The sequence below is a fragment of the Cupressus sempervirens genome, chromosome 10 (assembly GCF_028749045.1).
Source record: "Cupressus sempervirens isolate cs-2001-9-10 chromosome 10, ASM2874904v1, whole genome shotgun sequence".
Classification (NCBI taxonomy): domain Eukaryota; kingdom Viridiplantae; phylum Streptophyta; class Pinopsida; order Cupressales; family Cupressaceae; genus Cupressus; species Cupressus sempervirens.
This window is the reverse complement of record NC_143127.1, coordinates 112,252,130-112,277,072: the sequence shown is the minus strand read 5'-3', so window position 1 is coordinate 112,277,072 and position 24,943 is coordinate 112,252,130. Positions and strand designations below refer to the sequence as shown.

The following is a 24,943-nucleotide window of genomic DNA, read 5'->3' as shown; positions in this document are numbered from 1 at the left end:
AAAGGCCCCCCAAAAAAAGATGCTTTTGGTACTTTATAAGTAGTGCGTGTACAATGGGCCACTTGTCAAAATGAACAAAGTGGAATTTCTAATTTTTTTTTTACAACTATCTTTTTGAGGCCCAAATCTGTCTCTAAGCACTGTAGCTCAAACATACGATAATTCTAAAAAGTAATCAAATCTTTACAATGTAGAAAAAAGGCCTAATTCTAAAAGTAGGATTTTGGTCCACACAACCCAAGAATATCACTTTAGATCTAGAAAGTAAACAAAAAATATGCACCTCCAAGAAAAATGGGACATAAAAAAGTGACCAGACGTGCCCATACAGAGTGTTTGAAGTTGCAAAATGCAGGATTATCCAGGTATAGTCACCAAAAAATGTAACTTCTGAAAAATCTTTACACCAAAACTAGAAAACAACACCACAACTAGAAAATGTAGGAAATTCTACCCAATTTTAAAAAAATCACACCTAAATCAGAGTCTAGATGTCCAAGATATGGGGCTCACAAAGTTAGGCTACCAAATCAAAAAGCAATCTGGAGAGGGGTCTGGAAGGAAAAATACGTGATTAAATTTGATGTCAAATGGCCATCATAGTAGTTGAAAAAGGCCTGGGAATGAAACTCAAACCACCATCAAATTTAACCTAGTGCTCTGCTAACTTCGGCAAAAAACAACCCCCTATTGACATGTCAGGCTAATGTGTAATTCATACGGTACAAAATCTATAGATCCATATGAATAGCTGACATCTCTAGGAATGGGTGGTAGCTACCATGGAAAAAATAACCTACTGACCTATGTGACACATGGAAAGTAGGTATTCTCTTGTGTGGTGTCGATCAGCAATAGACATGGCGCTGACTTGTCTTAATTGACGTGGGTACGACTTGTACATGTGGTGAGTGGTAAGTAGGCCACATATCTAAAGGTGTTGATTGGCATGGATCTATTGACTAAGCTGTGGTCATCCTGGTGATTATTCAATAGGCTGAGTGGGACAATCCACGTGTTGCAGGCATAGGTGTTAGTCCACCTGTCTAAAATATGGTGGGGCAAGTTTTAGTAGAACAGTTTGTGTGGCTATCACAAAAGGTACAATGCACCAGAAAGGGAGTAATACATCATCAAAAGAGTCTCACCATGCCAAGAAACCACAAACCATTATTGTCGGGTCGTTTTGATGTGTTGCTAGTGGTTTTACCTTCGCATGGGCCAAATTTTCAAATACAGATGCTAGAATTCAACGTGGGCCAGAATATACCATGTTATCTGCTAGATTTTAATGTGAAAGATCCCACATTGCCAAGGGAAACACCTTCAAAGGTGTTTAAAGAACAAGGGCATGGCTTTGTAAACAAGGGGGCTGCCTAGGAGCATGGCCATCGGTTGTGAAGTGGCCAGGTGTCAAAGGTTCCACCCATATTTTAATTGAATGTCCACTGGGGATATGTGGCTATGGTATGGCTTTTGACTATAAACAAAGGAATATGTCCATAGATTTAAAAAGAATTTCTCTTGCGAACAAATAAAATATTCCTCCAAATGGTAGAGCTGGGGTGTTAGTGCTCAGTTCTATTTAAAAAAATTAATCTGCTGAGTGCCTGAAGTGCAAAAAAATTCTAAAATTTTGAAAGAAATATATGACAGAAATATAGAGAAAAATAATGCAGATCCAAATAGATTAATTAAATCTACAAAAAGTGACCATACCCAAACCCCAAATTTAGGCCTCTGGGTTCTTATTTGCAAAAAAAAATTGCCTCACAGTTGACTTTGGGCCAAAGTAGTTGATTTTATAGTTGATCTTCACCAGAGAAATGTTCCAGACGCAATGGCAAGGTCAGATCTAGCTCTAGAAGCTCCTAATTTTTGCAGTACTCCAAATTTAGGCTAAGGTGCATAAGCAACAATGGTCTTGAATGACTATGTGATGAGAAAATCTCTACGCTTTGATACCATGTAAGAATTTTCCTAAGGAAAAAATTCACCCAGGAAGTAAGAATTCAAACACAAGCACAACTGTAGACTAGGAGAGATAGTATGATCAGAATGACGATATATTCATTCAATATGCCATGCTAAGAGTACACTAGGAGTGCCTGTATATAAAGGCCTCTAGGATACATCTAGAATGCCTCAGAATTAGCTACATGATAAGTCATACAACCAAGCACATGTCCACCAGATATGGGTTATCCTCCATTAAGCACAGAAGTAAGTGCGGTGATGAGAGGATAAGCCTACAAGGGTGTGACACACAAATTAGTGTTGTAGACACCATTTGCTAAAATAGAGTTCTGTAATTCTGTGTTGTTAACATGACAACTCAAAAAGATGCACAAACTCCTAAGCATCTCACAAATAAAATAATAAAAATAATAAAATAATGCATTAACCTAAGTAAACTTAAGTAAGTGTAAATAGTGAATATGTATTTACACCAACAATCCTAAATAGTAAACTCAACATAGGCTCTTTCTTAAATCAAAAGGCTCTAATTATTATTCATCCATGCTACCTTATAAGGTCTTCCATGAAGAATTCTCCTCTCTAAGCGCAATGTACTAACCATCTCACAAGATACCAAATTATCATATCAGCCTTAATTAGTAATCATTTTACATGTTCTACCTTCACTTTTACATTATGCCTTAAAGATAGTCACTCTTGGTTATAGTGGTTGCTACAATGGACTCCCTCTAAACATAAGAAAATATTCTTCCATGACTAGATCAACATTTCCAACATTCACTTCCTCTAATTCTTCTTCTTCTACCAAGTGTACCCCCTTGTATTCCCTTTAATTTTTCTATACGCTCATGGGAAAATTGTATGAGGGGTACCTCACTTCATTAAAATTATAACTCCTTGTAAACAAATTATATCTGTGTCTTGACCAAAACCTACCTCATCCTTTGTATCTTCATTTTTTTTTGAATTTGTTTCCTTACCATTTTTTTTGTGATTTTCACTATAATTTATTATGTAGGTAACTACCCCCATCACTACATGTATTCCCTCTACCTCTACCATGTTTCCTTTCTTATTTTCTCTTAACTATTTACTATCCCTAATTGCTAACTAAAAGCATTCACCTAAGATCTTTGGAACATTCAACCCTATCACACCTTATATGTTATACCTTGATCTAGTGAAATACCTCACCCTTTCTCATATTCATCTTCCAATCCACCCCTAATAGTGAGTTTGTAAAATTGCTTAGTATAGGAAATAACATTAATTTCCTTTTGGTTCAAATTATGTCCCATCTACTAAGTTTGAATTGCAAACTTTAATGGAGGAAACTTATCCTTCTTCATGGCTTTAATCCTACCCCGCATATTTCTCTAAGCCATCCCTCTTTCTATCCACTCCATCTACATACTACTACACTAAGCTAGAGAAGCAACATTGAACCTTGATTAGGCTAAATTTATCTTTTGTTTATGTCTGTATCTTCTAGTTCAGAGATGTCAAACAATTATCAAACTCAAACTACTATTTCATTTTTACTTAGGGTTTCATTAAAATATATAAATCTATGGTACTATTTTGTTTAGGATCTCATTGAAATGCCAAAATTATCTGATTCATGATAGTATTGCTTTGGGCTTTTCTTTCTCTTTTACATCTCAGTTGTATTTTAATGGAGATGAGGAAAAGTCTTTTATATATTAAACTATAGTGCAATAGTGGTCTAATAGACTTGGATAGCCTTAATGAAATAAATAAATAATGTGATAGAATAATATAATCTTAAATTATAGAGGGAAAATACAATAATGCCTAAACTATTCAATGCTTTTGTTGCTAAAATCTCCCCTCTCCCCATTTGTTTGATGAAGACAAGACACAACCCAAGAAATTTTATTTTCCTCAATTACTTGGTCCAAATGTAGCCTACAATAACAAATTCGAAGAAAGAGGGAGAGATATCAATATTTTTTCTGAGGTAAATTTATATGAGAGCATGTATAGCCTATAGTTTTTTTAGAGGTTTGTTTCATTTTTATTAAACCCAAATTAGAAAAAAAGGCCATTTAAAGAATAGAAATGCACATACTTGAGAAGGTATGATTTGTGTAAATCTTTAATGTTTCTCCATCAAAACCCTAGTTTTCAAAAAAACATGTCGTGAGGTGAAACAAAGAAGATCTCTCTTACCCTGCAAATAAACATTAACCACACACATTAAAAAAAATGTATTAAAGAAATGAAACAAGTAGAAAACTGAAACCATGTTTTGTTAGTATTTGACAAAAGCCCCTTCTACAAATCCAAAAACATCTCACAATAGAAAATCATATATCCTCCAACTACTGTCTCCAATAAGAGATTTCTATAAATGTTATTGTGATTTGGCAAAAAGGAGATGTACTAGATTTTGGATCTATCTATTAATCTAAAAATTATTCTAAACTTTTACTTTCGCGCATTCCTCTACCTTGGTCACTTGCCGCCCACTAAAGAGAAAATGCATGTCTTTTTCCTTTTTAGGGGGAACACATAATTGATTTTGTCTTAATTTTAAAATTAAGATAATTTAAAAATATTAATTTTTAAACTTCAAATAATTAAATTAATATTTTATATTTTAAATAAAAAATAGTAATTTTGTTTTAAATAGAAAACCCTTGTATGTAGGAGTGACCCCTTCAATCTCGATATGAAATAAAAAAGAAAATAAGAATAGAACTGGATTGACACATTGAGTAGTGTTAGTTAATATGAAAGACTATAGTGACTTGTCAAGTTCTAAGACTTTGTTACATTGAATGATCTAACAATGTCGAGTCTACAAGATCTAGTTTCTAAAATTCCAAATTCGGATAATGAGCCTCAACTTCAGTGATGAATGATGAATGATGAATATATAGATAATTGAATATATAGGGCTAATTGTTGTAAGATATACGGCACCGCTATCATAGTTGACATGCAACCAACTCCTCAACACTTGGCGTCACAATGCCCACCCTCCGCCTTTTTTACTCTCCTACCAACAACAAACCCAACTCCTCTCAACCCTTCGAATTGACGTGGAAAATGATAATCTAGAAAACTAATTAAAACCATGTCGCAAATGCACGCATTCCAACACTGCACATGCCTTGCCGTTGACACGTTTAATGCCTAGCTTTTCCACACTTACACCTATAGTGCCTGTCATTATTATACTAATCAATAATGAATTAATTTAAGTAATAATAATAATCAATAATGATGTAGGTGTGTTAATAGGAGGAAACAAGTTGTTATATGCTTTCTTCCATATGCCCCACGTCAATTTTCCTCCCATAGTCGTTGTTACTCTCGGTCAAGTAGACGCTTTGAATTAGGCTACTTCTAAATTACGAGTTGCTTTGTGTTTTTCTAGTTGACAGGCTAATAAAATAGGCTTTGTCTCCCTTCTTCTCTTTACTGGGGCCCGAGGCCCTCTCATCCTAGACTCGCTCTTCATTGCCTTGTTGCTTTTCTTTCAACCACCGTTTACCTTGGATTTTGTTTTCTTTTATGACTACACGCATTTCTTTAATTTGAACGTAATATTTTTATTTTCCATTCCATTTGCTTCAACGATTTCATATGCTTCTGAGAAATACTAAAAATTAAATTCACAACTCACAACCCTAAATCTAAAAATCTGCTCGGCAACTTAAGAAACCGAGTGGCAGGAGTGTTTACCGAGTGAGCTCAGTAAATGAAGAGAAAACAACTCGATAGCCAAAGGATGCCGATTGAGCTCTGATTACCGAGTGAACTCGGTAGCCACAGGAGGGTGGAGCTTGGTAGAAAAAGGCACCGAGTGAGGTTGGTAGAAGAGCAACGAATGATTTCTACCAAAGACAATACCGAGTGAAGACTTATGACATTAATATTTTCATCATTAAAACCAGAGACCCAAAACTTGAAATACTCAACAATAAACTTATTAAATGCAATGAACAAGGAAAGAGCAATAGATTCAAGTATGCATGCTTTCTTTCTATTTAATTTTGATTGAAACTAATACAAGATCTGGGAGCATTCGGCTTCAACCAGAAAAACTCTAAAATAACTCTAAACTTTAAACTGATAAAACTTCAAACTTGCAGCTCTAATGGCTACATACAATAACACCTAGAGCAATCACTACTTCAACGGGTTGAAACCAATAAACTACAAACTTACAAAATGACAGGAAGAAGCACGTGCAACTGCAAGCATGACAACGATTCCTTCTATCTTTGCAACAACTGATCTACTAATCACCTTTTTCTTTCTTTCTCTGCTCTGTAACTTCTAAGATTTTCCTACAACTTTTTAACTTCTTCTACAGGTCGAATGGAATAGAACATTATTTTTTGTCTTTGGAAAAATATTTTCCCCCTCATTTTTGAATTTGAAAAAACTCACCTACCAGTGATAAATGTTTATGACTATTATGCAATCCGTCAGGAGTGGTAGGTGGGTGTTTGGCTCCAGGGAGAAATGACCAACTGCAATTAATATTCCAACACTCCCCCTTTATTCAGAGCCAAACAAACAAGGATCACTGCTGATCCAAATCAACTAGACCAAGACACTCTCTTAGGTGTACAAAAGTCCCAATGCCTAATGGCTTAGTGAATATGTCTGCTAGCTACTGCTCAGACTTGCAAAATTTCATCTTGATATCTCCATTCTCCACCAACTCTCTGATGAAGTGATATCTGATCTCTATGTATTTGCTTCTCCCATGGAAGACTAGATTCTTGGATAATGCAATTGATGAGATGTTGTCTCAATAAATTGTGGTTCCATCCTCTTGCATTTCATTCAAATCTGTCAAGATCCTCCTTAACCAAATAGCTTGACATGCTGCTACATTTGCTGCTATGTATTCGACCTCTGCTATAGATTGAGAAATAATAGGTTGCTTCTTGGATGCCCATGAAATTGCACCCGATCCCATATGAAACATGTATCCGAAAGTGCTCTTCCTATCATCCATACTTCTAACCCAATCACTATCTGTGTATCCCACCAACTTGAAATCATCATTTGTAGCATACAAAATTTCAAATCCCTTGGTACCTTTCACATACCTTAGGATCCTCTTTCCTTCTTACCAATGGGAATCCTTTGGTGTTTCCATAAATCTTGAAATCAGACTTACTACATGCATTAGGTTTAGCTGAGTTGCAGTTAAGTACATTAGACTTCCAACCATACTCTTGTATAGTGTTGGATCCACTCTCTTGCTAGAGTCTTTCTTGCTCAACTTCAAACCTATTGTTGTTGGTGTTGGGGCTGCCTTACTGTTCTGCATTTTAAATCTCTCCAAGATTTGCCTTGCATATTTTTCTTGAGAGATGAAAATGGCATCATGCATTTGTTTTACTTCTATGCCTAGAAAGTATTTTAAGAGACCTAGGTCTGTCATTTCAAATTTACTTTTCATGGCCTCTTTAAACTCACCAATTAGAGCCTTGTCATTACCAGTAAAAATCAAATCATCTACGTACAAGACAACAATCAACACATTTTCATTTGTTGCCTTGATGTAGAGAGTAGGCTCACCATTGCTTTTGCTAAAGCAATTTCTTATCAAATATGAGTCAATCCTCTTGTACTATGCCCTTGAAGCTTGCTTGAGCCCATAAAGAGCTCTCTTCAATCTATATACTTTATTCTCTTTGTCTGCAACTTCATAACCAGGTGGCTGCTCCACATATACTTCTTCTTACAATGCACCATTTAGGAAGGCGAATTTCACATCCATTTGGTATACCTTCTATTTGTGCTGAGCTACAATTGCTATGACAGCTCGCACGGTTTCCATTCTTTCAACTGGGGCATATGTCTCATCGTAATCTTTGTCATACTATTGTTTGTAGCCCTTGACTACCAGCCTTGCCTTATGCCTATCAATCTTGCCTTCAACATTGCATTTGGTCTTGTAGACCCATTTCACTCCAATCACATGCTTCTTGGGAGGCAATTCAGTTAGCCCCCATGTCTCATTTCTTTCTATAGCATCTATTTCCTCGTCCATGGCCTTACACCATTTCTACTCCTTAATAGCTTCTTCAAAATAAATTGGATCACTATGAGAAAATAATGCAAAATTAACACTCTCATCATAATCTTCATACCTTTCATCTTGGTATATCTCCCTAAGACTCTTGGTCTTTCTTGGTAACATGGAGGAGAGTGTGAGATCAGAATCTTCATTGCTGCTGCTTGGCACTGACACTCGATCATGCCTAGAGGAGCTCGATAATGACTGAGGCTGCTTGCCTTTTCTTCTATCTACTCCTTCTTCTTACTGTTCATTAGCATCCTCTTCACTTATAATTGGCACTTTACTTGATGTGCTTCATGACTCATCAATTGAACCATACCAAGACCGATTTTCAAGAAATTCCACATCTTTTGAAAGAGTAATCTTGTTGTTCAATGGGTCATACAATTTGTATGCCTTTGATTCTGAGTTGTACCCTGTGAAGATGCACTTCACTCCTTTGTCATCTAATTTCTTCCTTTGCTCTTTAGGCAGATGTGCATATGCAACACATCCAAACACCCTTAGGTGTTCAACTGTCCATCTTCCTCGTGACCATGCTTCCATTGAAATTTTGTCACGGACTGCCTTTGTAGGACACCTATGTAACACCCCGCTAAGGGATCCAAAAGAATTAACCTAAAGTTTCACTAAGTTTGCTAAACATTTTTTTTTAAAAAGAAAGTATAACATACACATCAAACACATAGTAGCGGAAGCAATAACATGTAATCATCGACAAACATACATTGTAAGTTACATTTCTTAAATATCCCAAGACGTTGAGTCACATTTAAATTTAATTAATTCTAAGTCTAACAACTATCACATACATATGAAAGAATAATCAGAAAGTCCCATGTCCATAATATACATTTGTTCCGAATGCCTCTCGGCAAATTAATTCGGAATGCTCAATCATCCACTGTACATGTCACAGGGTATGAAAGGCTTAAAAGAATATACATATGTAAAGATACAGATACAACATCCTCAAATCCATGATACAAAGTATAGTAAAAACATATGAAACTATTCCCCATACATGATACATCCATACATCCATAATGATAAAACATCTATCATAAAATCTAACCATCCATCATAATAATCCAAGAACATAGTGAAGGTATATACCAATCACAAAAACTCCAGCCACGGTGACCACGAAATGGATCTCAATGGTAAGAGTAAAAGCACTACCACCCAACCGCATGGAACGTAAATGGTCCACTCCCACTGCGCTGAGGAGATAGTCTCAAGTCCCAAATAAGGTATCAAAACACAAAACACAAGTACTCTCTAAGTCTGGGAAATCCAAAAAGTATACTAACTCAAGGGTTCCAACATAGATAGACATCTAGACCCCAGAGGTACCACAAGACACATAGGAAACCTAATATGCAAGCGGAAAAGTGTCATCGCAAAAGTCACATAGAAGTTACCCGAGCAATCCCTTAGGAATCCCGAGTCCCTACTGATCCCTGCGGCCACTAGTATCCTCTCGTACTGACGAGGCATACTATGGAATGCAAGGTCGTAACCAAGCATTCTCTCTACCCCATCCTAGTCTGTACTAGCACTCAAGGCATGGGAGAGAACATACAATTATCTTGTTAGGTTCATTTTCTCCCATTTAGTGTAAATGTTTTCACTTATTAAATCAACTTACAATGGGTTACTCCAGGAAGCCTCTTAGGGCCCCGATCCCCATTGCAAGCCACTTCCCGACACTACACATAGATAACCTACCCTAGGCTCATGAAATCATAAATCAAAGAATCATAGTAAAACCACCTCAATCCTATACAAGCAACTGAAAAACATCATAAAAGATAAGCCACAAAATTACATCAGTTCTTCATGAGCAACAGATAATCATCCAATAATAATCATATGATCACGACAGTTCTCTATCAACAACTGAAAGCATCAATGATAAATCACAAAATCCAATGGTTCTCCAATGAGCAACCAGAAAGTATCTCAATAATAAATTACAATAGTAATCGAAGACTCCAAAATGGTCAAGTTAAAATATGACATCATCAAGAACATAACAAACACTTCAGTCCTCTCAAGCGACCGAAAAACAATCCAAGTATAACTGATCGAGACTCAAAAATGGTTATCAAATATAACTGATCGAGACTCGAAAATGGTTAAGTTAGGTATCTCAAATACATACACCTCAGCTTCACACAAGGAAACTAGAAAGCAATAACAAATAGTAAATACATCCATCATGGAGCATACTACCACATTACCTTGGTTGGTTTGAAAAGATCGAGAACAAATCATCATAACATCACATTCACAACCCCGAGCCTCTGGTAACAACCTAAACGGGTCAACGCTAAACCAACCCCATAACATTCAAAGCACAAAGACAACATCAAAGTCTCAAAGATTGGATTTGAAAGTATATTATTGAGTTAAGGTAAGGTTTATGTTTTAGTTTCCAGTGTTTATATTCAAGTAAAAAGTTTTATAGTTCAATTTGATTGATAATATACTATTGAGTTAATGTGAGGTTTCCATTTCTAGTTGAATGTATGTTTTAAACAGATAGAATCCATAGTTCACCTTTACAAATTATCCCGTTCCTAACTCCAAATGAAACACCTAATTACCCTTAATTGATTTCAAGTCAAAGTCCTAAAACAATCTAAGGGTAATAATTAATTTATTAATAATCCTAGTTGATTATAATAATCTACGCTTCCATTAAAATCGGTGTTATAATATTAAATTTGCTTAAACAAATTTTCAATTTAATTAATCCTAATTAAGTCAAACTTTAAATAAGATTAATTAATGATACATAAAAAATCATATTATATTTATTAATAATTTATTTATTTATTTATAAAATTATTAATAAATAATAATAAAATTTCAATATAATTTAAAATTTAATAAATTTTAAATTAAATAATAATCATATTAAATAAAATAATTTTATTTAAAACGTTTTACAAAAAAAATTGATTTATAAAAGTAAATCGTAATTCATTTTTTAATAAATAAAATATGGCGTGTTTAAAGGCCCGCTGGCCTGCCATCCACCTGCGGTCGCAGGTGTTACTGCTGCGGTAGCGTGGGAGTGTGGGGCGTGGGAAGTGGTGGCCCCACCCCACTCCAAATACATTTTATATATATATATATATATATATATATATATATATATATATATATATATATATATATATATATATATATATATATATATATATATATATATAATATTTAAAAACATCTCCAATTTTGATTTTAATAAATATATAAAATAAATTAATTTTATTTTAAATTAGATTTATTTAATTTTATTAAAACAATAAATATATATATAAAATAAATAATGTTTATTTTAAATTTAGTTTTATTTAATTTTTATTAAGACAATATCCTCCAAGGAAAATATATATAATATATATATATATATATTAAATTAGAACTTTCAATTTTACATTCAAAACCCTTATCCAATTAAATCTTAATTTCTAAATCAAGAAAACAAGGGTTCTAATAATTCTTCTAGTCTCCATGGATATAGAAATTATTGACCAACAATTAATAAATTCACAATATTGAAAGATTCAAACTTTCATCATAGAGAATTCGGATTTACAAACCCCAAACACGAAGAAGACAGGAAAGATAATTGTGTATTTAATTGATAAACAAAAACACAAGACCCTACCTGATCCTAATGCTATTATGCAATCTCCAGGAATTGTAAGAGAATTCGCTCCCCTCAATAACCTTCTTCTAGAAAACTTTCTTGGTATCAGCCTTCTAAAATTCGCTTCCAAAAGTAGTCTCCCAAAAATTCCCGTCCAAATTCGTGTGTCCCAAAAATGAACCCGCAAAAGTTGTGATAAGCAATTTTCTCCTCAAATCGGAGCACTAATTGTGCGTTCACCCGAGAAGACTCTTTTCACAACTCAGTTAACTCCAAATTAACCTTTATTATCTTTTCTTTTATTTTGCATTCATCTTTCATGCACATTAAGTTGATTTATTAAATAACTTTATTTAATATTCTACTTGACTTCTATTTTAGATTAATTTATTACTTTAATCTCATGTGCACTTCATGAAATTAAAATAACATTATTAATTTCTATTATTTAATCTTTTAATTTATTTCTCATATTTAAACTCATGCTTAGATCATGCGATCTAGAATTCTTAATAATTTTATATCTTTCAACTTTTAAAATTAATTTTAGAAACTTAATTGATAACATATTTAATTAATTTAATTAACAATAATATTTAGCATTTATTTAAAAATGAACTCTAAATATATTATTATTAAATTAAATAAATATTATCCTGTTCTAAATTTATCTTTGAACTTTAATTTCCATATTTAATTCTTTTATTTAATTAATTTCTCAATTAATTAAATATTAAAGACATCATATTAATTCTCCGTTAAATTAAATCATTAATTAATCTTTTTAATTAGACTTAATTTATAGAAAACACATCAAGGACTCATATAACAACATACGAAAACCCATCATAGAAAAACACATACTAAATCAAACAAAAAGGGTTATAATCACGAATTTATATCTTTTGATGCATTCAGAGGGTACTTAACTCAGATACTTGTCCTAATTATCAATTAGGACAATTGGCTAAAGGGTTTAGGATTTGGACTTAAGAGTTTATCTCCCCTCTCTTACCATTGAGACAATGCGATAGGGTACGCTCATCCTAGCAATTCAGGAAAGTCAATACCCGGTACCTGCAACCTGCATAAAATCCACACATGTACAAACACAATATTCTAAGCAAAACAGACAATGGCAGGAAGTGGTGCATCGTGTAGATCCTGACTAGCAAGTGACTACGACTCCCTTCCTTAACCACATCAGAAACACCATAAATAAATAAAACAAACACGCACACCATACACATGCAGTATGGGGTAAGTATCCATAAGAAAGCATGTGTGATAATAAACCATCTAACTAATCATCATCGATAACTGAAAATATTGAATAATCATCATACATGCATGAAATATAGAGTACCAAGTAATCTCATCATATAATAAACTAAGTGTAAAACAACATCTAATAATCTCTAAAATAATAATACTAATCATCAAACATAAATTGGCCTAAAAGAGTTTGGCAAGGATGACATAAATGCGACTTAGGGGTAGGCACTACATCCACCCCCCCCTAGACTTAGGCTTACTCCTGGAAGCCTACAACAAAAGAAAAGCTAAGAACTCACTGTGCGGGTCCCATTGGACCCTTTCCCCCTACAAGAGGATAAGACTCCACTGAGTACACTCTTTGGGCTCTATCCATGCCACCAACTGTAGGTTCTGAAGCTACAGGTCTTTGGCCTGAGAACTGTGGTTTCCCTTGAGGGCAACGAGACGACTTGTGTCCGCATTGTCCACATGAGAAACACTCTCCATTGAAGCTCCTCTAAACTCTAGGTGCACTAGACTACTGGAAACTACCCCCACTAGGATAAGACTGAACACTCTAAGATGGTTGGTCATACTGGATGTGCTTGTTGCGTTGAGCATTGTGATAGTTCCTAGTATTGGAACCACCGCCACCACTCTGTGCTGGAGGATAAGTACCTTCCTGCCGTTGATTACCCCCAGTAGGAGGTTTCCTATTGCCACCTGTTCCCTGACCACCCTTTGATCCTGATGCTGAAGGTGCTCCTACAAAACCCCCATGTCCTAAGTTCACACTCTGCTCTACAAGAATGGCTCGATGTACCGCATCCTTGAGGGTTTTAGGTTCAAACACCTTAACACCCCTAATTAAATAGTTGTTCAAACCTCTAATGAAATGTTGTGTCAACTACGCTGGGTTGTCACTGAATCTTGAAAAGGGCATGAGCTCAAAGAACTTGCGCTCATACTCTATAACAGTCATAGTGTATTGTCTCAGGTTATGGAACTCATCTGCTCTATGCTGCTTCCATTCCTCTGGTAGGAATCGCTCATGGAAGCTCTCTAAGAATAACTCCCATGTGACACTGTTCATGGTTAAGCCCAACTTCTTTTCCTCAATAGTCCACCAAGTGGCCCCAAAGAACTCTAGGTTAGTGATAGCAAACCTCGCTTTGACATTACTGTCAAAGTCCTGCATAGCAAAAATCCTGTCAAGGACAATAAGCCACTGCTCAGCTACATATTCAGAACCCTGCCCATTAAAGGGCTTGACCTTGGACCTCTGAAGGTCCTTCATCTGTGAAGATACAATGGATCTATGTCGATCCCTCAGAGGGCTCCTAGACCTAGGTCTATGCTCATGTCTTGCCCGATGTGCTCTATCCTGATCATGAACAAGAGGTAGGCGATCAATGATGGTTCGCATCATTTTCCTCATGTCAACCTCCTCCGAGTCAGCATGTTCCTCCCTATGGTTCTCTTCCTGATGCTCACTAACATGCTCTTCCCTATTCTCTTCCTGAATGGGGCTCTCGTGGATAGACTCATGAACACTAATACCTATACCTCGTCCACGGCCTCTGCCACGGCCAAGGCTACGGCCTCTAATGGAAGATCTCATCCCAGATACCATCCTACAATAATATCCAAGACACAAGATGCTAAAATAACCATGAAACATACTACTGAAACACAAAGATAAAAGACACATGTTTTGCAAAAAAGATAGTTTCAATTTTCAATTTACCTATAATTTCAGTTTAAGTATGATTTCAGTTTTGAAGCCTAAGTGTTGAAGTATGCAAAATATGCAACTAACAATTTAAGTTATGTTTTTAGTTCGACTAGTTTCAAGTTTCAGTTTAAGGTTTGCATTTTTGTTCAACTAGTTAACACTAGTGGCATTCCAATATACCCAGAGCTCCCAATGTAGAAACTCGGGCTCTGATACCAGATGTAACACCCCGCCAAGGGATCCAAAAGAATTAACCTAAAGTTTCACTAAGTTTGCTAAACATTTTTTTTATAAAGAAAGTATAACATACACATCAAACACATAGTAGCGAAAGCAATAACATGTAATCATCGACAAACATACATTGTAAGTTACATTTCTTAAAGATCCCAAGACGTTGAGTCATGTTTAAATTTAATTAATCTAAGTCTAACAACTATCACATACATATGAAAGAATAATCAGAAAGTCCCATGTCCATAATATACATTTGTTTCGAATGCCTCTTGGCAAATTAATTCAGAATGCTCAATCATCCACTCTACATGTCACAGGGTATGAAAGGCTTAAAAGAATATACATATGTAAAGATAAAGATACAACATCCTCAAATCCATGATACAAAGTATAGTAAAAACATATGAAACTATTCCCCATACATGATACATCCATACATCCATAATGATAAAACATCTATCATAAAATCTAACCATCCATCATAATAATCCAAGAACATAGTGAAGGTAAATACCAATCACGAAAACTCCAGCCATGGTGACCACGGAACGGATCTCAATGGTAAGAGTAAAAGCACTACCACCCGACCGCATGGAACGTAAATGGTCCACTCCCATCGCACTGAGGAGATAGTCTCAAGTCCCAAATAAGGTATCAAAACACAAAACACAAGTACTCTCTAAGTCTGAAAAATCCTAAAAGTATACTAGCTCAAGGGTTCCAACATAGATAGACATCTAGACCCCAGAGGTACCACAAGACACATAGGAAACCTAATATGCAAGCGGGAAAGTGTTATCGCAAAAGTCACGTAGAAGTTACCCGAGCAATCCCTTAGGAATCCTGGGTCCCTACTGATCCCTGCAGCCACTAGTATCCTCTCATAGTGACGAGGCATACTATGGAATGCAAGGTCGTAACCAAGCATTCTCTCTACCCCATCCTAGTCTGTACTAGCACTCAAGGCATGGGAGAGGACATACAATTATCTTGTTAGGTTCATTTTCTCCCATTTAGTGTAAATGTTTTCACTTATTAAATCAACTTACAATGGGTTACTCCAGGCAGCCTCTTAGGGCCCCAATCCCCATTGCAAGCCACTTCCCGACACTACACATAGATAACCTACCCTAGGCTCATGAAATCATAAATCAAAGAATCATAGTAAAACCACCTCAATCCTATACAAGCAACTGAAAAACATCATAAAAGATAAGCCACAAAATTACATCAGTTCTTCATGAGCAACAGATAAGCATCCAATAATAATCATATGATCACGACAGTTCTCTATCAGCAACTGAAAGCATCAATGATAAATCACAAAATCCAATGGTTCTCCAATGAGCAACCAGAAAGTATCTCAATAATAAATTACAATACTAATCGAAGACTCCAAAATGGTCAAGTTAAAATATGACATCATCAAGAACATAACAAACACTTCAGTCCTCTCAAGCAACCGAAAAGCAATCCAAGTATAACTAATCGAGACTCAAAAATGGTTATCAAATATAACTGATCGAGACTCGAAAATGGTTAAGTTAGGTATCTCAAATACATACACCTCAGTTTCACACAAGGAAACTAGAAAGCAATAACAAACAGTAAATACATCCATCATAGAGCATACTACCACATTACCTTGGTTGGTTTGAAAAGATCGAGAACAAATCATCATAACATCACATTCACAACCCCGAGCCTCTGGTAACAACCTAAACGGGTCAACGCTAAACCAACCCCATAACATTCAAAGCACAAAGACATCATCAAAGTCTCAGAGATTGGATTTGAAAGTATATTATTGAGTTAAGGTAAGGTTTATGTTTCAGTTTCCAGTGTTTAAATTCATGTAAAAAGTTTTATAGTTCAATTGGATTGATAATATACTATTGAGTTAATGTGAGGTTTCCATTTCTAGTTGAACGTATGTTTTAAACAGATAGAATCCATAGTTCACCTTTACAAATTATCTCGTTCCTAACTCCAAATGAAACACCTAATTACCCTTAATTGATTTCAAGTCAAAGTCCTAAAACAATCTAAGGGTAATAATTAATTTATTAATAATCCTTGTTGATTATAATAATCTATGCTTCCATTAAAATCGGTGTTATAATATTAAATTTGCTTAAACAAATTTTCAATTTAATTAATCCTAATTAAGTCAAACTTTAAATAAGATTAATTAATGATACATAAAAAATCATATTATATTTATTAATAATTTATTTATTTATAAAATTATTAATAAATAATAATATAATATTAATATAATTTAAAATTTAATAAATTTTAAATTAAATAATAATCATATTAAATAAAATAATTTTATTTAAAACGATTTACAAAAAAAATCGATTTATGAAAGTAAATCGTAATTCATTTTTTTATAAATAAAATATGGTGTGTTTAAAGGCCCGCCGGCCTGCCATCCACCTGCGGTTGCAGGTGTTACTGCTGCGGCAGCGTGGGAGTGTGGGGCGTGGGAAGTGGTGGCCCCGCCCCACTCCAAATACATAATATATATATATTTTTTTTTTTTATTTTTTTTTAATTTTCTTTTTATATTTAAAACAATCTCCAATTTTGATTTTAATAAATGTATAAAATAAATGAATTTTATTTTAAATTAGATTTATTTAATTTTATTAAAACAATATATATATATAAAATAAATAATGTTTATTTTAAATTTAGTTTTATTTAATTTTTATTAAGACAATATCCTCCAAGGAATATATATATATATATATATATATATATATTTTTTTTTTTTTTAAAAATTAGAACTTTCAATTTTACATTCAAAACCCTTATCCAATTAAATCTTAATTTCTAAATCAAGAAAACAAGTGTTCTAATAATTCTTCTAGTCTCCATGGATATAGAAATTATTGACGAACAATTAATAAATTCACAATATTGAAAGCTTAAAACTTTCATCACAGAGAATTCGGATTTACAAACCCCAGACACGAAGAAGACAGGAAAGATAATTGCGTATTTAATTGATAAACAAAAACACAACACCCTACCTGATCCTAATGCTATTATGCAATCTCCAGGAATTGTAAGAGAATTCGCTCCCCTCAATAACCTTCTTCTGGAAAACTTTCTTGGTATCAGCCTTCTGAAATTCGCTTCCAAAAATAGTCTCCCAAAATTCCCGTCCAAATTCGTGTGTCCCAAAAATGAACTCCCCGAAGTTGTGATAAGCAATTTTCTCCTCAAATCGGGGCACTAATTGTGCGTTCACTCGAGAAGACTCTTTGCACAACTCAGTTAACTCCAAATTAACCTTTATTATCTTTTCTTTTATTTTGCATTCATCTTTCATGCACATTAAGTTGATTTATTAAATAAATTTATTTAATATTCTACTTGACTTCTATTTTAGATTAATTTATTACTTTAATCTCATGTGCACTTCATGAAATTAAAATAACATTATTAATTTCTATTATTTAATCTTTTAATTTATTTCTCATATTTAAACTCATGCTTAGATCATGCGATCTAGAATTCTTAATAATTTTATATCTTTCAACTTTTTTAAATTAATTTTAGAAACTTAATTGATAGCATATTTAATTAATTTAATTAACAATAATATTTAGCATTTATTTAAAAATGAACTCTAAATATATTATTATTAAATTAAATAAATATTATCCTGTTCTAAATTTATCTTTGAACTTTAATTTCCAAATTTAATTCTTTTATTTAATTAATTTCTCAATTAATTAAATATTAAAGACATCATATTATTTCTCCATTAAATTAAATCATTAATTAATCTTTTTAATTAGACTTAATTTATAGAAAACACATCAAGGACTCATATAACAACATACGAAAACCCATCATAAAAAAACACATACTAAATCAAACAAAAAGGGTTATAATCACGAAATTACATCCTTTGATGCATTCAGAGGGTACTTAACTCAGATACTTGTCCTAATTATCAATTAGGACAATTGGCTAAAGGGTTTAGGATTTGGACTTAAGAGTTTATCTCCCCTCTCTTACCATTGAGACAATGCGATAGGGTACGCTCATCCTGGCAATTCAGGGAAGTCGATACCCGGTACCTGCAACCAACATAAAATCCACGCATGTACAAACACAATATTCTAAGCAAAACAGACAATGGCAGGAAGTGGTGCATCGTGTAGATCCCGACTAGCAGGTGACTACGACTCCCTTCCTTAACCACATCAGAAACACCATAAATAAATAAAACAAACATGCACACCATACACATGCAGTATGGGGTAAGTATCCATAAGAAAGCACGTGTGATAATAAACCATCTAACTAATCATCATCGATAACTAAAAATATTGAATAATCATCATACATGCATGAAATATAGAGTACCAAGTAATCTCATCATATAATAAACTGAGTGTAAAACAACATCTGATAATCTCTAAAATAATAATACTAATCATCAAACATAAATTGGGCTAAAAGAGTTTGGCAAGGATGACATAAATGTGACTTAGGGGCAGGCACTACAACCTATTAATTAAGTAAACTACTGTTGCCATAGCCTCTTTCCAAAATTCAATTGGGGGACCTTTCTCCTTCATCATGCTCCTTGCCATGTCAACAATGGTCCTGTTCTTTCTTTCAGCCACTCCATTTTGCTGTGGTGTATAGCTGGTTGTGAGCTCTTTCTTTATGACATGTTTCCTACAAAAATTTACAAAAAAATTGGAGGTATACTCCCCTCCTCTATCTCATCTTAGGAATTTGATATAGTGTCCACATTCTCTTTCAGCCTGAGCTTTAAATTCTACAAATGATCAAATGCTTCAGATTTATTCCTTAAGAAATACACCCATGTCCTACGACTAAAATCATCTATAAATGTCATAAAATAAGTACTCCCTCCAATGGAAGTAACTTGGATAGGACCGACTAAGTCAGTATGCACTAACTCTAATGGACATCTAGCTCTCCTAGAATTTTCAAAATTAAAGGAAAGCCTATATTGCTTACCCAAAATACAAGTCTCACACATGTCACATGAATTTTTTATATGTGGCAAACCTTATACCATTCTTTTATTTGACAATAAATTTAAACCAACATAGTCAAAATGACCATACCTGAGGTGTCATAGTCATGAGGGGTCTTCAATCACACTCCTTAGAGTTGATTGTGTGGGAGGTGTAGCACAAACTTGAGATGAGAAACATGTCTCTATCCTCAAGGGAAACATTCAGTTCTTTGTCATTTGAACTATTGCAAGTAAGTTCTTGCTCCCATCCTTTTCTTGAATGACACACATGTCATTCTCCATCAGCACTTTGTATCCATTTTGAATGAGCTAACCAATGCTCATCAAATTGTGCTTCATACTAGGGGCAAAATACACATTTTGTATTTCCTTCTTCTCACCTTTCTTGGTGCGGACTATAATAGATCATTTGCCCACAACTGGTAGGGTTCCATTGTTACCCATTTTAATCTCAGATTTGAAACTCTTGTCAATGAATGAAAACAAAGTTTCATTACCACTCATGTGGTTGCTACATCCACTGTCGAGGTACCAAACTTTAGGGCTTCCTTCTTCACCAACATTACACATGATGAAGGCAGTGGCATTCTTTTCACTTCCCATGTTCACATCAGCCACATTTGCTTGTCCTGACTGATCATTTTTCTTCTTCCAGCATTCACTTGCATAATGCCCATATTTATGATAGTAGTAGCATTCTACATTACTCCTATTTGAGTTGTAATTTTTCTTACCTCCTCTTAAGGTATTTTGTGAGCTACTTGCTCCATCTGCTCTTCCTGAGCTTTCTACAGCAACATTTCTTTGTCCTCCATTACCTCGACCTCTACCTCTAGAGTTTCTGCCTGAGCCATTTCTTCCTCGCCCCCTTCCTCTTGGATTTGACTGAGCCTTGAATGCTTGCTCTTGGGAAGAAGAAGATACAGATCTATTGATCCTATGCTCATGGGTTTGAAGTGTAGCCATTAACTCATCCATTGTCAAAATAGTGAGGTCTTTTGCCTCTTCTATGGTCATGACCAAATTGTCATATTTATGAGGTAAACTCCTCAATATCTTTTCCACTATCCTTTGCTCTTGATAGACTTCTCCAATTGATTTTAGTTGATTAATAACATTGGAGGTCCTTGAACTGAAGTATGCAATTGATTCATTTTCCTTTATCTGAAGGTTCTCAAACTCCCTCCTTATATTGTGTAGCTTTACTGTATGGACTTTATCAGTCCCCTAGAAGTTCATCTCAAGAATATCCCAAGCTTCCTTTGCATAATTTGTTGTTGCAATTTTTGAGAATACTGTCTCTGTCATTGCTACTTCAATAAGACTTAATACCTTTGCATCTTTTCTCCTTGACTCTTTCAAATGAGTCTCCTGTGCATTTGTGAGAGCAGCATACTAAGTGGGATTAGTCACATCATTGAATCCATTGACTACAAACTCTTACAAATCATTTGCAACCATTATGGTCTTCATCTTCTTTGACCATGTATCATAATTTTGTCCATTGAAGGGTGGTGATTGCTGCCATATCTTTCTTGCATCTCCAAACATTAAATTCACAACTCACAACACTAAACCTAAAAATCTACTCTGCAAATACTATTATCAAGTGCCAAAAATTGCTCGACAACTTAAGAAATTGAGTGGCAGGAGTGCTTACCAAGTGAGCTCAATAAATGAAGAGAAAACAACTCGATAGCCAAAGGATGTCGAGTGAGCTTGGTAGTGATTACCGAGTGAACTCGGTAGCCATAGGAGGGTGGAGCTCGGTAGAAGAAGGCACTGAGTGAGGTCGGTAAAAGAGCAACGAATGATTTCTACCAAAGACAATACCGAGTGTAGACTTATGACATGAATATTTTCACCATTAAAACTAGAGATCGAAAGCTTGAAATACTCAACAATAAACTTAACAAATGCAATGAACAAGGAAAGAGGAATAGATTGAAATATGCCTGCTTGCTTTCTATTTAACTTTGATTCAAACTAATACAAGATCTGGGAGCATTCGGCTTCAACCAGAAAAATCCTAAATTAACCCTAAACTTTAAATTGATAAAACTTTAAACTTGCAGCTCTAATGGCTGCATACAATAACACCTGGAGCAATCACTGATTCAACAGGTTGAAACCAATAAACTACAAACTTACAAAATGACAACAAGAAGCATGTAAGCACGAAAATGATTCCTTCTGTCTCTGCAACAACTGATCTGTTGATCACCTTTTTCTTTCTTTCTCTGCTCTGCAACTTCTAAGCTCTTCCTATAACTTTTTAACTTCTTCTACAGGTCGAATGAAATAGAACATTACTTTTTGTCTTTGGTAAAATATTTTCCCCCTCATTTCTGAATTTAAAAAACTCACCTACCAGTGATAAATGTTTATGACTATTCTACAATCCATCATGGGTGCTAGGTGGGCATTTGGCTCCAGGGAGAAATGACCAATTGCAATTAATATTCCAACAACGCCAGCGTACATCTTATGTAACTCTAGAAATTAAGGGAAATGCATTAATGAATGTTCAATATTTTGTTTCTGGGAACATATTATGGTAAATATTATGGTCGGTGTTTGGGGAATAATTGTATAAGATGGGCGATCTTTTAAAATGTACCTATAATACATAGATTTATTGTTTCTTTCCTAAGTCAATAGTATCCTTCAACATATCTTCTTAAGTCTATATTCAATTACCATTGTTTTTTCTTTTGGAGATTCTGTCCATCTACCCATTTATCTTTCAATGACCTAATCTAGAAGCTTCTAGCTCTCGTGTATACACAAGTTCTAATAATGTTACAACATTCTTACAACAATTAGCATATGCAAATGTGAGCACGATAGGTTATTTCACATCCACCCAGGCCTTGGCTGATTGTGTAACTGTCATTGTGGGTCTGAAGAAAACATTAAACGCTGAGAATTGTTCAGTCATTGTATTTGGTGCATCCTATGGTGGAAGTGAGGAGGATTTACTTCACATGAATCAATGAGATTAAATGAGTGTTAAGTGTTCTATTTATTCTGATGAGAGATGGATGTGTGGATGGCTACTCACTAAATATGAGTTGATAAATTTAACTAAAAAATTACACAGTTAAATCCTAATAACAATATCACAATTTCACTTGTCATAGAAAACATCTCTGACTTATCCATTGAAATGCTATTTTTGCAGTGCTATGTGCATGGTTTCGACTAAAGTATCCACACATAACAATTGGCGTCCTTGCATCATCTGCGCCTCTCCTTTACTTCGATGACACAATACCAACCTATAGTTTTGGTAGCGTTGTCACAAACGTTTTCAGAGTATTATTACAATCAAATTTGACATTTTAGACTACGGAGCAGAATGCAAGCGACATCTGCTCGAGAAGAATCAACGAATCGTGGGGTATGATGGATGAAATTGCGTCGAGCTCCCAAGGCTTGCAAAACCTAAGCAAAATATTGAACACTTGCCAGTAAGTGAAGGTGGTGCCAAAAGTTGAATTTTTTTTCACATTACTGTTTTCTATTAAAAAACATACAGATCATGAAGAATAATTGCTAAAAATTTAGATAAATTGTTTTTTTCAAATTTTTAAAGAGAAAATAGTAAATACAATATTATACATTGTGCTGGTCGAAATCTGTTAACTCGGTATTCCTCCTGCACAAATATCACGGATAAGAGCGCCCTGTACGATATTCTGGAGGAGTAATTAAGCCCACTAACCAAACTTTCTAGGCATACCAATCATGTTTCTCATTGATTTAGTTCTATGACACAACCATAACTTACTGCAGATTTGCATAGCCATCAACAACCTACCTGGAGACGAAGACACTATAGCCAGAATAGCATCTGGTGCAAGATTAGCTTCTTTCTTGAATTTGAGTCCAATGACTTATGCCGGATGGGAATGGCAGGTCTCTAAGAATTCTTTCTTCGTAAGAACAATAAAGATATATTTATGCTGTCAATGTCTAACATATTTTCCTCATCCGCAGACTTGCACCGAAATAGTGTTTCCAATAAGCAATTCTTCCGGGACAACTATGTTACGGTCCTCCGTGTTCGATATCAATTCTTACTAAAGTGAATGCTACAAAAAATACGGAGTTGTGCCCCGCCCACACTGGTCAGCAACTGAATTCGGAGGACACGTATGTAATTTTTAACTTACTGTGGAATTTTATTGAGGAATGTCTATCTTAGTTAAGCTATAATTACAGTTACACAGACGGGACATCATGCTTTTGATTGATTTTTGTTAAGATATGAGTCGCTACAATTAAAGTGCAGGAAATAAATATAGTATTAAAAGAATTTGGAAGCAATATCATCTTTTCCAACGGATTAAGAGATCCATGGAGCAGTGGAAGGTAAACTCTTTTTCATATGAGGTTTAATACCCGTTAATCTTTTTATTTATTTTTGAATCGGTTGTTAATATAATTTAACTGCGCATGTTCTGGACGAAATTTCAGCGTGTTGGCGAATATTTCCGAAACCATTGTAGCTTTGGCGACCGAAGATGGTAAGTTGGTATAGAATTTGTTTGGTTCTCCATTCTGCAATGAAAGAGAAATGGTATTATCTTACAAGAATTGAATGCCACGCTGGAACGCATTGTGAAGATATTGTGTCGAGTAATGGTGATGATCCAATCTGGCTGAAAGAAGAACGACAAAAAGAGATAATGATCATCTAACAATGGATTGCTGATTATAATAACTAATGTCAATTGCTTCTCCCGCCCAGCAATGTCTTCTCCATTCGATAGAGTTATTTACAAAAAAATGATTACCTACCATCTTTGGTGACATTGAAACATAAACTATATTTATCAATTGATAATCTCTGTCCTCTAGGTATTCTATATTTTGATATTAGGAGCTTTCCCTTGTAATTGATGTTAATATTGTCTATAATGGTATGCTTTTTATGGTAGATGAAAGCTT

General features: G+C 34.6%; 2 pseudogenes; both read left to right on the top strand.

Annotated features, from left to right (window-relative positions):
• The window catches only part of LOC149532847 (uncharacterized), a 199,532-nt pseudogene extending 198,482 nt beyond the window's left edge, over window positions 1-1,050 (top strand).
• Window positions 1,051-1,840: 790 nt separating this feature from the next.
• LOC149532846 (uncharacterized) lies at window positions 1,841-24,720 on the top strand (annotated as a pseudogene).
• The last annotated feature ends 223 nt before the right edge of the window (window positions 24,721-24,943 follow it).